We start from the raw sequence: 12,780 nt of genomic DNA on the forward strand, positions 1-12,780 counted from the left end.
TGTGCATCATTTACTTGGAGTAGAAGGTATCGTACATATCAAATTTGTATTCCATACTTTTCATAATAAAAATTAATCTTTCCTGCCTTCATTAACTCTTCAGTGTTCCTATCCGAATTGCGAGAGATTATAGTAATGATCCACAGGTAAATGCAAATCCTGAGTGAAATAGGAAGAGAGAGAGAGAGAGAGAGAGAGTGAGAGAGCACGGGGAGAGAAAAAAAAGATGGATAGAGAGGGGGGGAGGGGGGGGGAGATTAGAGTTTCTGCCAATAAGCAATCATCGCATCAGCTTTGTTCTATTATCTCAACTTCGACATCTAGCCATGCTCTTGACTTTGCATACATCATGACTTGAGCAGAAATCCAGAAAACTCCTTTTTTCGTCTCTCTTAATGAAAATTTCATATCTGAGCGGACACAGGTTTCCACTTTGCTCCTGCGTCCGACTTCTGCTCGCGTTAGGAAGTGGTTCGCGTGGGAAAACGGATCCTAGCTCCTCAGCCATGCTCTTCAGCATTCGAGACTTGGTGGAGCAAGGACACAAGTGCGAAAGAAGGGATTAAACCCCCACTATTTAATGTTTCATCGTACGGCATGGGAAAGCGAGCTACATCGGGGGCGTTCTTCGCATCCAGTCTCAGTTCTATTCTAACATCTCACAAGTATCACTCAGTTCCCCAAACAGACCCCCTAATCTCTCAGCATTTCCTCAAACTTTTTTCAACTTCAATCTCCATTATTCCCGAAATGATTTAGATATTCAAAAATTTTACCATTTTTTCTAAAGAAAAATAATTGAAAAAGGATTCTTCAAGAAGAGGATTGATACATTAGGATGATTGTAATCGCCTAACAAAATTATAGACACTAAAGAAGTAATTCGCAGATTACTCAACCCCTGGAGAATATTTTCAGAGGTTTCATTAAAAAATAATTACTTCACCAAAATAATATTCATGAAAGACATGTTAAACAATAACTGAATTTCCGATAATTTTTTTGTAGAAATTCGTGCATGAATGATTGAGCATTGACCTGTTTAAAAGAGTGATCCGGATTCCATGTGAATAAGCCGAGTTCGTAAAGAAGTGAGAACGTTAATCTTGAACGTTAATTTCTAGATATGCAAGATGCAGGCGAACTGCACTTGGAAAGAGGATACTGGCAGAAATTAAATACGTGCCTATAATATCAGGTTTCGCAGAAGATCTTTACTGATTCAACCATACAGGAAGTTTGTGGCAACGACACATATTATAAGATAATCTGGAGTTCAACTTTCAAAGATCAAGAAAAATACAGCAAAAAAAAGGAAGAAGAAGTAATCACGAGGTAAAAAAGAAGTAAGTCCGAGAAACATGTCAAGTTACGCCAACATTTGAAACAGGTCGTTACATTGTTCAGTCAATAGCAAGCGATGATTGGACTCTAATGTCCATTTAATTGCGCGTCTCAATTATAATGATACTCCTCGATAGCTGAGGGTCCGTTACCTTAAATGGAGCAGAGTCTCAATGATGGTGCTTGATTTCAGAAACTGACTAAAAATAGGTCGTCGGATTAACATTTGACTTCCTGGCTTGCAAAAAAGGTCAAAAAAAGGTCGTCAAGTTTCTACAAGACAGTGGCAGTAAATTTGGAAGGAGCTGCCTGGCATGCTAGTTCGTGCGTGTCCATGAAAATAAGAAGTTGAGAAAGGTATCCCGACATTTCTGAAATTTATATTTCTCTTTCTTGGGACGTTAAAGTGGAAGGTTTTGCAGACGTGCTCCTTTATTGTCCAAAGTTTCATGCAGAAAAAACTTATTGAAGAAGAGAGTTTTCAAATAATTATCAAAGGGAGGGAATGCTTTTAGATTGCCAGAAAGTTTGTGTGACTTCAAAAAAATAAAAGGTAAAGAACTTAAGCTTCTGTTTTATTTGTTTGGAAAATTGAAAATCATTTTGAGGTATTCTAAAATAATCCAAAACTTATAATTGAAAGTGAATTTGATATAATTTCCATTAATTCTTTTTTGTAAATTTAAAAATTGATGTTTAAAAATTGATGATTTGTTTTTATTTTTTATTTCTCAGAAGACGTAATCTTTCCGTTCATGATTGATAGTGTCAATTGAGAAAATACCATTTATAAAATACTTTCGCTTAAAATAATTACTATTCCTAAGAAAGAAAGAGAATTTGGAAAACTGGTTGGAAACCGGTTAGCAGCATTCATGTGGATTTTATGTAAAGAATATAACTAGGTGTTACATGGGTCAGTGCATTTAAAAATAAATTCAATCGTGCACGAAAATAATTATCAAGAGGAATCGATTATTAGGAAATAAAAAGGTAAGCGTTTTGAAAAAATTATTTCTAATATTTCGTATTTTTAAAAGATGTGCATGAAGAATAGAGTTTATTGTTTCAGTATTTTAGTCATCAAATTCATGATTTACTTATTGGAAGCTACTTCAATGTTTTCGAATTTTTATTTTGTATTTGAAAAAATTGTAGTGAATTTAATGTTTATTATTTTAATTATTTGAAAAACGAGATTTATTTTACTATAGAACTATCGTCTAATATCTTATCGCAAAAACACCAAGAACATTATTGCTATTAAAGTAATATATATCGAAATAACGTCTAATAAAACCATTCCTTCCTAAATTAAATTGTGAAAAAAGTTATTCCTATTTTGATGTTTTGATAGACACAAAGATTAAGTTATTTATTAGTTATAAATATTTGAAAATTTGGTGAAGAAAAATTAAATTTTTTCATTAAATAACAAAATTCGCTAAACGAGTAAAAACTAATAATTTTGCATAGTATAATTAGTATAAGGTATAATTTTTCATGAAAAAGGGACAGAAATTCTTAAGCTTTATTGAGAATAAAATATAATCATTTTCTGCACATTTGTTTAATTCTTTCTTCTGATAACACTTATATTTTTTTAAAATACTAGAATAATAATCGTCTTTTGGTGAATGTTGACTAATTGTTGAAGAAATTTATGCATTAATAACAATATTAAAATCGAATTATTGTCAAAAATTATTTTAAAATAAAAATAAAAAATCATCAAAATATTTTTGTTCAAAATTCGACAATTTTCATTCCAGCGAAATAACTACCTTTATTAATCAATAGACATTATTTACACTACAAATACATGCTTAATAAAACTAAAAAGTAAATGTTTTCTCCTACATTTTAGAAATTATAATTATTTATTTCGAAGAGTCATAAATATAACTTCAAAAAATGGTTTCTTCCAATTAACTGATATTTGTCATTTTTATGAGACTTCCAACAACTATTCCATCTATTTGTTCAAAGTGCAATTTTTTTAAACAAACTGTCATGCAATTTCTAAAATGATAAAACAAGTTTATTTAATTTAATATTACTATTTTGTTTTTTATCAGCAACCTGATTTAATCAAAATTCTATATAAATAATACAATCCTTTGAGTAAAATACAAAAGTTAAAATTACTAAACATTATACATTCTTTTAGTAATGCCTGAAGAGAACTAGGCAATTTTATTTAATAAAAGCTCTAAAAACGTATAATTTTTTCCAAATAATCAAACTATTTCGTAACATTTGTTTATGCTTTTGGGTTCCGATTTGTTTCGGTCTTTACTTCGAATAAATAATATAAATATTAATACGGATTATTTTTCAATGATTATTTTCAATATATTATATCAATATTAGAAAAATAATCAACTGTTGTAAAACAAAAATTTGTGATGAACATAGGAAAACTTGAAAGGGAAACTTTGATATTTGTAACATTTACAATTTTCAGATTATAGAAGACATTATTTATATTAGCATATTTTTTTATATATATATATATTTTATAATAATTATTACAAATGATAGATCTGTTATAGGTAGTGCTTGACACGTTGCTTTTTCCAAGAAATAACGCGATACCGTTATACCGTTACTGAAAAAAATGTAATTTTTATTTAGGTTATTTGAAAGTGTTTTCAAACTTAAAATTTATATATCAATAGATGTTTTTTGTAAAAAATTCACATTAATAATCTGTAAAATGTTTTTATTTCACACTATTATTACTTCTAAATCACAAGATTTGCATAGATTCTTTTAAATAAAACTAGTTAAAAAAATGTTCATCACTCACATTTCAACAATAATAATAGATCCTATTATGCCGAAAAAAATTCGGACTCTGTACCTGAAGTCGAAAAAATCTCTCAGCGATGAAATATGTTGTTTTTAGAGGACATTGGACAAGAATATTATCGATTTGACAACAAATTCGAATTTGGAAAATATGAAAACATTTTCGGAAGAATGTACCTTTTTTATTTTTGGAAATATTTTTACAAAGTTTCTGCTTAAGGAAGGCATCCTATTAACTTAATCTGGTTCAAACCATTTTTTTAATTGAGGAAAATTTTTGTTCTAAAAATATAATTTTCAAATTTCTCTCGTAAACGATACAGGATATCACAAAAGAGCAAGACCTTCAATAGATCTGTCAATATTAATCAGTCCAACAAAACAAATTTTTTTTAAACAGATTATTATTATTGTATTCCTATATATTATCTTCATTTTCAGCGTATGTTTCTACTTTTCTTTTCTTGGAAGACTGACTTATAAAATCAGGGGCTGCATATAATTCTTATTATAAACCCATATCATTCAATCTTTGCGTGCTACACGCGTGCATATGAGATAAAATCATGAACCACTCATACTTTAGTTTAAACGTTTCGTTTTTACCAGAATTTTTTTTTGTTCAATGAATTACGTAATTAATTCATTATTAATATGTGCAACATAGTAAGGAAAAGCATGAAATCAAATTAAAGATTGTGGATAAGGTTTATAAACATTGTTCTGTGCGTAAACCACAATTAGTTACCGTTATTTACCAGAAAGAAATTATATTTAAAATGTGTTCATTAAAAAAATTATTTCTCATATCATTTTTCAAATCTAATCATTCTCCCAGTCTTAAGATTAGTGCTTTTTTATCATTCTTGATAAAATCGTGCAACATTCTTTTACAGAAATTTGAGTCTGCAACCTAATTCGGTTTTATCAAACAAACTAATACTATTTGTGAGACATGTCAATCAAGAGCAAAACAAACTTTTTCATTACAAGTTTAAAAATTACCACTGATTTTCTTTATTTATTTTTTCACAGGCTCACCAAAACAATTTGAAAAACATTGACAGAAGGGAAGAAGACGAAGAAGAACTTGAGGATACCGTATAGAGGAATCGATGATCTTTCTTGCAAGTCACCAGTTTCAAGTGAAGCTGACGAAGAACTTCAAGCTCGTTATAAATGAAAACGGTAAGCTGAATTGATTTCAATTGAAGATTGTTCGGGAAATATTTAAATTTTAAGAATTTTCGTAATTTATTGGAAAAAGGCGTTTGATCATTTGTAGTTTAGTGTAAATCCATTTTCCTAATATCATTTGTGAAATTATTTAAATCTTTGTGAAATCTTTCAGAAATCATTAAATTTTAGTGAAATATTTGGGAATGCTTTAAAAAACTCTGCAAAATATTTGAAATATTTTTGAAACATTTAATAATATTTGTAAAATTATTGAAACTGTTGAGAAATATTTGAGAAATGATTGAAGTCTTTGTGAAGTCTTTTAAATATTTCCGAAATCTTTTAAATCTTTGTAAAATCATGAGGAAATAAATAAAATCTTCGTTCAATTGTTTAAATGTTTATGAAATATTGGTGAAATCATTTAAATCTTTGTAACTTTCTGCGTGGATTAAAAAAATATATATGGATATTCTGTAAGAATTATAGATTTTATTTTTTCGAAAAATTTAGAATAAAATTTAGAATTAATATGTGCAAACGATTTTTATATTGTCATTGTTCAAAACTGTTTGTTAATGCAAAAAGATAACAAATTTCGATTGTTTCTTTTTTTCTCATGTCTTTTTGTGAACAACTTTCGTATTTTACTATTATAAAAATCTAATATTATGTAGTAAGCATTGTGTAAATGTTTGGTAATGAAATTAATTTTTTTTCTCCAAAAAATCATACTTGATCATGATAATTATTAAGTATTTTTGCTAATTGTCCGTAAATTATATTGCTAGTGTTTATTTCATTGTTTTACCATAAATTAAATATAAAATATTAAATTATAAATTTGTTTCACTAAGCTTTTCTGATAAGGTGATTTAATAATAATTAACACGGAAAATTATTCATTTCCGCTTTTAAAAATCCCCACTGTACATTTGTTTAAAAATTAGAAAAATTATATTAAATGAAAGATTTTCATATTAATAGATATAATTGGAAACGTAAATTGCAGACAATTGAAAAAATGTTTTTTCTATCTATGCTATTCATAATGTGTCTTTATTTATATAATTTGTTTCTTCAACTTAAAAAATATTGAAATTAATTTTTTTTTCTCCAAAAGATCATACTTGATCATGATAATAATTAAGTATTTTTTGCTGATTGTCCGTAAATTATATTGCTAGTATTTATTTCATTGTTTTTTCATAAATGAAATATAAAATATCAAATGATAAATTTGTTTCACTAAGCTTTTCTGATAAGGTAATTTAATAATAATTAACACGGACAATTATTTATTTCCGCTTTTAGTAATCCCCACTGTACATTTGTTTAAAAATTAGAGAAATTATAATAAATGAAAAATTTTCATATTAATAGATATAATTGGAAACGTAAATTGCAGACAATTAAAAAAATGTTTTTTCTATCTATGCTATTCATAATGTGTATTTATTTATATAATTTGTTTCTTCAATTTGGAAAATAATATCGAATGATAAATTTTCATGATAAGCAACACCTTGTTGATAAAAGCATGTAATTTTATCGTCAAAATATTACTTTAAATACAAACAATCCACGATCTTAACTATTTGATATTAGAATTTGCTCAACCAACTTATCAAACATTGGAATCGATATTTTTTGAAAAACATAAAATCTAAAATCACTCAAGAACTGCATTCCAAACTAAAACAAAAAGAATGGGGACCTTCTATGAAATTTAATTTTTAATCATAATATCCACTCGCCCAAAACTAAAGTTTCACTTAGTTTCATAAAAATCTCTAGATTCCCTTCAACTCTGCTACTCAGGAAATTGATTCACCCTTTAATTAATTTGATTTGATTCAACTTATCGTAATATTGAACAGTAGATAATAATGCTGAAATATAGACCAATCTAAAAATATATTAACTATTTGATTTAAAGCAAGAGAAAAAGTCTCCCATTTTTCATTTTGCTTGCCGATGGTAGTAGCACCTTCTGCAAGCGTCTCCTGAATGTCAAGGTCATTCATTGTTGAACAATGGAGACATTCAGTGTCACCTTTCTCTTTTAAACACTCTTACATACAAATTGAGTGTTATTCATCTTTTTGTATATAATGTTTGATCGATTTACACTGCAAATTGCATGCGCAATTATTGGGTTTATGCTTAGATAATTTTACTACTTTAATTAGTGTTTGCCACATAATTACAATTGGCTTCACCAGTTTAACGAGAGACTCAACTGGGTGGAACTGTTAGTCTTTTTCAGCCGACTTGTTTACAATACATTTTTACACTCAGAAAATTAGCCTATCAACGATTATAGATCTTTTATGTTTTGAATATTCATACAATGACCTGGGAATGACATCCATAAAAAAGTACGTCAAGATGAACGTGTACAATTTCCTAGATTATTTAATACTAACAATGAAATGGAAATTTACATAGAAACTCTGCAATATTTTAAAAATAATTAGCCATAGTAATTTGACAGATTTTTCAAGTAAATTCAGAAAAATCAATTTTTAGTTCGAAATAGTAGAATATCATAAAGGTTTAGACGCTTATTTTTAGTGATTTTATCAGCCGATTATGAAGAAAAACACGGGAATATAAGAGTCTGTATTATATTATATACTATAGAAGTAAATAAACATATATAGGAAATAAATATTAACTTGCAATACACGAACAAATATTAAAAAACATATTTAAATAATTCAACATCTAAAATCTCAAAATCTATATCCCCGCCCCTCTCATACCGCCTTGTACAATTCCCTTCATCACTTTTCTGATTTCTCATATAAACTCCCTGATTTCAGAACGACGAGTTCTACCGATTTTTCTTTCAATTTTTCTTCTCTTTGAAGGTAAAGAATTAACCTATAATTCATCTATACAAATTTGCCATTTGTTTGCTTCCGTAATGTAAGAAATTAAACTTGCAATTACTGTGAGGGGTATCATAATATACACTAAGGTCTCGATATAAGAATGATTTCGGGCATTACTTGCAGTGGCCTTGATTCTAAATCAGGCGAATCTAAAAAAAATAGACAGGGGCGAATAAATCATTTCTGTTGGATTTGGGTGCATGACGCAACCTAATGCAACTGATCTGCTGCTAGTGCGGCCCTTATGCTGTTTGTTATGGTTGACTGAGCAATGCCTCTCTCTTGGTTCCGCGGCACCTCTTATGAGAAAACAGCCCAGGAGATTTATTCTAGGAATATCGTTAACCTGGGGTTCTTAAATCGGTAGTTGAGTGGATTTACTAATTTGAATTATCGAATAATCGGAAATCAGTGATTCTATTTTACTGTCTCAATCAGTGAAAACATACTTTAAAATAAATGACTTTTCTCAGAAATTTCAGTCACGCGTCACTGATTTCAAAATAGGAAAAGTTACTGAAGTTTCAGTAGGATTTATTGAATTTTAGAGTGGCCTTTTCTTTTAGAAAATATGACTAAAATCTCAGTAAATACAAAGTCAGTGAAATTTGGTTATGTCGTATTGAGTTTTCATGCAGAAAAGTGAATGAAACTTCAATGCTTTCACTGGCAGCCAAAAAATGCCACTGACTCTCATAGTGAATTTTCGTTTAATTAAATTTAGAGAGTAACGTATGCAAACAGTGTAATGAATAAATTGACATATACTTGTTTAAACAACTGAGTATGCTAAAGTAATGCAAATCAGAAATAAATAATTTTTTAAACAATTTATTACTATTATTTTTATTAATAATATATTGTAACAATGCTAGAAAATGGCAGTTTTTATGAAATTTTCAACTTGATGTCGACTTTTCACTAAAAGCAAGGTAATAATTATTCCAATTTAACTAATCTAATTGTTACTTTATCATTACAGTCATGCACAAATAATAAATTAACATCAGCGAAAACCCTTTTTTTAACAATCTCTTTCTTTTCCACTATATTTTTTCTAAATAGAACCAGATGTTCAAAATATTCTTCAAATTTTCCATATGAATCATATTGAAAGTAACTTTTTCTTGAAGCAGTAAGAGCCTTTTTGTTTAAATTATTATTTTTTAAATATTAGCAAAAGAGTAAAAATAGATTATTCCGAAATAATGGAATACTATTAAAAAAATGGTGTTTGTTGATGCTTATTTATTATTTGTTCTTAAATAAAAAGCAACTATCTAAAAATACTATAGGAAAAGATAGTTATGAACAATAACACACTGTTTAAACAATTCTTCTTAGCTTCAGTTTATTATTCACTCTCTCTAACTGAAAAGTTGAAAGCGAGTTAAAAAATTCAGAAAAAAACCACAACTTTATAACTCTATTTTAAGAGACAAATTTAGGGATCCCGTAAAATAGAGTTTAGGGGAAGGGGGGATAAATTTAAGAAGTTATTTTTTATTTGTATGGCTTATTATAGCTTATATAAGCTATAGCTTATTATAAAGAGAAATGTTGTGGGTCAACTCAATATACTTTATATTGACGATTCCGAATAAAATATGCAAAAACGAACTTTTTTCTTGTTAACGCCTTCACAGGCAGGCGAAAAAAAAACATATCGTGAAAAAAATGTTTTTGAGAAAAAACACTTAAAAAACAGGTGATATTTACAGGGTCAAGGTATTTGGGGTCGCTGCATTCAAATCTAAAGTTTAATTTTCAAAATTCAAAATGGTGGTTCCAATACGGCAAACATGAGTTTTTTTTTCGAAAGTCAATAAAATTGATGATACTTAGGGTTTTCTGGTCGCTGAATCCAAATCTAGTGTTGGATTCTCCAAATTCAAAATGGTGGATCCAATATGGCAGACATGAATTATTAAAAATGTTCGGATATTGATAAAATTGGTGATATTAAGGTGTTTGGGCTCGCTGAATCCAAATCTTGATTTTACAAATTCCAAATCGTGCATCCAGTATGGCGGACCAAAATTATCGAAAATGTTCAGAACCTTATCGGATTGTCTATATTTACGTTTTTGGGGTATTTGAAATAAAATTTGATAAAATATGATAAAATTGATGATATTTAGGTTATTGGGATGGCTGAATCTCAATCTGATGTTGGATGTAAACTGAATGTAAGTAATAAGAACAAATGAGTCGAAATAAGCGATAGTGTGAAGTAAAGTGAGATTAAAACATAAATATGGGTAATCCGAGAAAGTTTTAAACCCTTTTGATAATTTCGGTCTGCCATATTGGATCCGCTATTTTGAATTTTGAAAATTCAACACCTGATTTAAATTTAGCAACCCCAAAAACATAAGTATCACCAATCTCATCAAGGTCTGAAAATTTTTAATAATTCATGTCCGCTATATTGGATCCGCCTATTTGAATTTTGAAAATCCAACGTGAGATTTGAATTCAGCAACCCCAAAAACATTAATATACTCAAGCAGAATTAAATAAAAAAACGTGAAATAATTTTTTTTTAAATGCCCACATATGTGTCGTCATGCAAAATTGAAAGGACTTTTTTTCAATATATGTGCCACGGACAGTGAAGGGCCTAATCTTCATTGGGCTTGCGTAATCCGTCAAAATCATTTAAAATGAACAAAAAAACGCAAAAAAATTTCAATTGCATTTCTGAACCACCCTAATCTACATTGAATGGTGATAAACTTGGATATAAACATTGGACGATTGGTTTATTATTTATGCACAAGCTCATTAAGTTGATTGCGTGCATGATAGTAATGAGGCTGGTTCTACCAACCAAAAAATAGATAAGATTTATCTGATACGAGATATTAGCCTCCCCATCTGCATTAGGTCAATGACTGGCTAATAAAATTCGTTCGGATTTTAAAAAGAATAAAGCAGAGGTGTAATAGGCATGAGGATCTCATTGGTCAAGCCCAAACGCTTCAAACGTCTCACTAACAAAGCATGACAATGAAAGAACCGTGAACAGTACGATATAGCAATATAGCACCCTCATAGCATGTGAGCATACCATAATTGTATGCAAATGCATTTATGGTTGGTAGCGGTAATGGCAGGCAATGGCAGTTGATCTATCAGCGTTGATTTATTCATGACCTCTGGTGTCCACACAGTGACCATATAGAAGTACTGATAGATTACGATTTTATTAAGCAGGTCAACGGCGTAAAACTCAGTCCCCCTCCAACAAACGGGAACCTCTCCTGGCACGCGATCACCGTTAACGTTCAAAACAAGAATCCGCCCACGCAGGGCACTTTATCTTTTAAGCGTTAAGGTCGTCCTACGTGACGCCTCGCCTCTTGAAACTTCCTCACGTAAACGCACCTAACTGGTTCTGCAATTTTTTTCCCATGAGCGAAAATAGTTGAGCGGACTTTATCTAAAACTTTCGGCTTTTAGGTCACCAATTACGCATTTACGTAGAGATTAGAGTGGATCAAAAAAGGATTTTTTCAAATTTAGGACAAATAAGAAAGTTTGCCCCCATAGAGTAGTTTAAAAATGCCTTACAAATTTTTTTCGATGTTGATGAACAGCGACCTACGCCCCCCCCCCATTTTGTGAGGTTCCCAAAGAAAGAAATTAAGTTTTTTTTTTATAAATCGCTCTTTGAAATTAGCATGGGATTTTAAATGGAAAAAGCTCAGTTGAAAAATATAAGAAAAAAAAACTTTTTAAGAACTTTTTATAAATTAAGGTTTAGTCGCGTCTTACGGAATTTCCAAGGAATAATTTCCTTCCAATAACTTTTAGTTTTGACCCCCTTCATCAACCCCCTTGTATTGTGCCCCGGAAATTCCCCAAAAAGTAAAAAAGCAGTTTATGTAAAATTCACATCCAAGTTGACTTGAAAAAAAGAGTTGAAATCAATTACTATTATGCGGTCGGCATAGTGACGTGACGCATTACCTCTTGAAAGTTCTTCACGTAAACATACCTAACTGGTTCTACAATTTTTTTCCATGAGTGCAAATTGTCCAGGAGACTTTATAAAAAATGTTCCGCTTTTAGTTCATTAACATATATGTTGATGACCAAAAATGATGTATATATACATTTTCATAGATATTAAAGTGGTTCAAAAAGGCTTTTTTTGTAAAGTCAAAGTAATTTTCGATTTTTTTTAAATTTAGGACAAATATGAAGTTTTCTCCCTTAGAGTAGTCCAAAAACAGAGTAAGAAAGTTTTTTTAATGCCATTTTGTGAGGCTCGCGAAAAACTTGAAATTAACATGAGCGTTTAAATGGAAAATGCTCAGTTTTAAAAGAAATAAGAAAAAGAACTACTTCTTAATTTTTCTTTTATAATATAAGGTTTATTTGCAGAAGGAATGTTTAAAGAATAATTTCCATTCAATAAATTTAAGTTTTTACCCCCCCCCCCTTCACCCCCTTGTATTGTGTCAAGAAAATTCCCGGAAAATCAGAAATAACACTTTTATGTAAACTTCACATGAAAAGCACTCCTAATTAAATT

The 12,780-nt window shown here is 29.5% G+C and overlaps 1 protein-coding gene across 4 annotated transcripts in view; it reads left to right on the forward strand.

The window, feature by feature from the left end:
* Window positions 1-671: 671 nt before the first annotated feature.
* LOC117167092 overlaps window positions 672-12,780 on the forward strand; it is an 86,481-nt gene continuing 74,372 nt past the window's right edge. The window contains exons 1-4 of one of the 4 annotated variants that reach the window (XM_033351731.1): window positions 672-1,701; window positions 1,767-1,897; window positions 2,080-2,337; window positions 5,194-5,346. The gene's annotated coding sequence lies outside the window, so the exon portion shown is untranslated. Of the gene's footprint in view, window positions 1,898-2,079; window positions 2,338-5,193; window positions 5,347-12,780 lie in introns of all 4 variants that reach the window. The other 3 variants (XM_033351729.1, XM_033351728.1, XM_033351730.1) reach the window with 3 other exon arrangements.

This window comes from Belonocnema kinseyi, chromosome 2 (genome assembly GCF_010883055.1).
Source record: "Belonocnema kinseyi isolate 2016_QV_RU_SX_M_011 chromosome 2, B_treatae_v1, whole genome shotgun sequence".
Lineage (NCBI taxonomy): Eukaryota > Metazoa > Arthropoda > Insecta > Hymenoptera > Cynipidae > Belonocnema > Belonocnema kinseyi.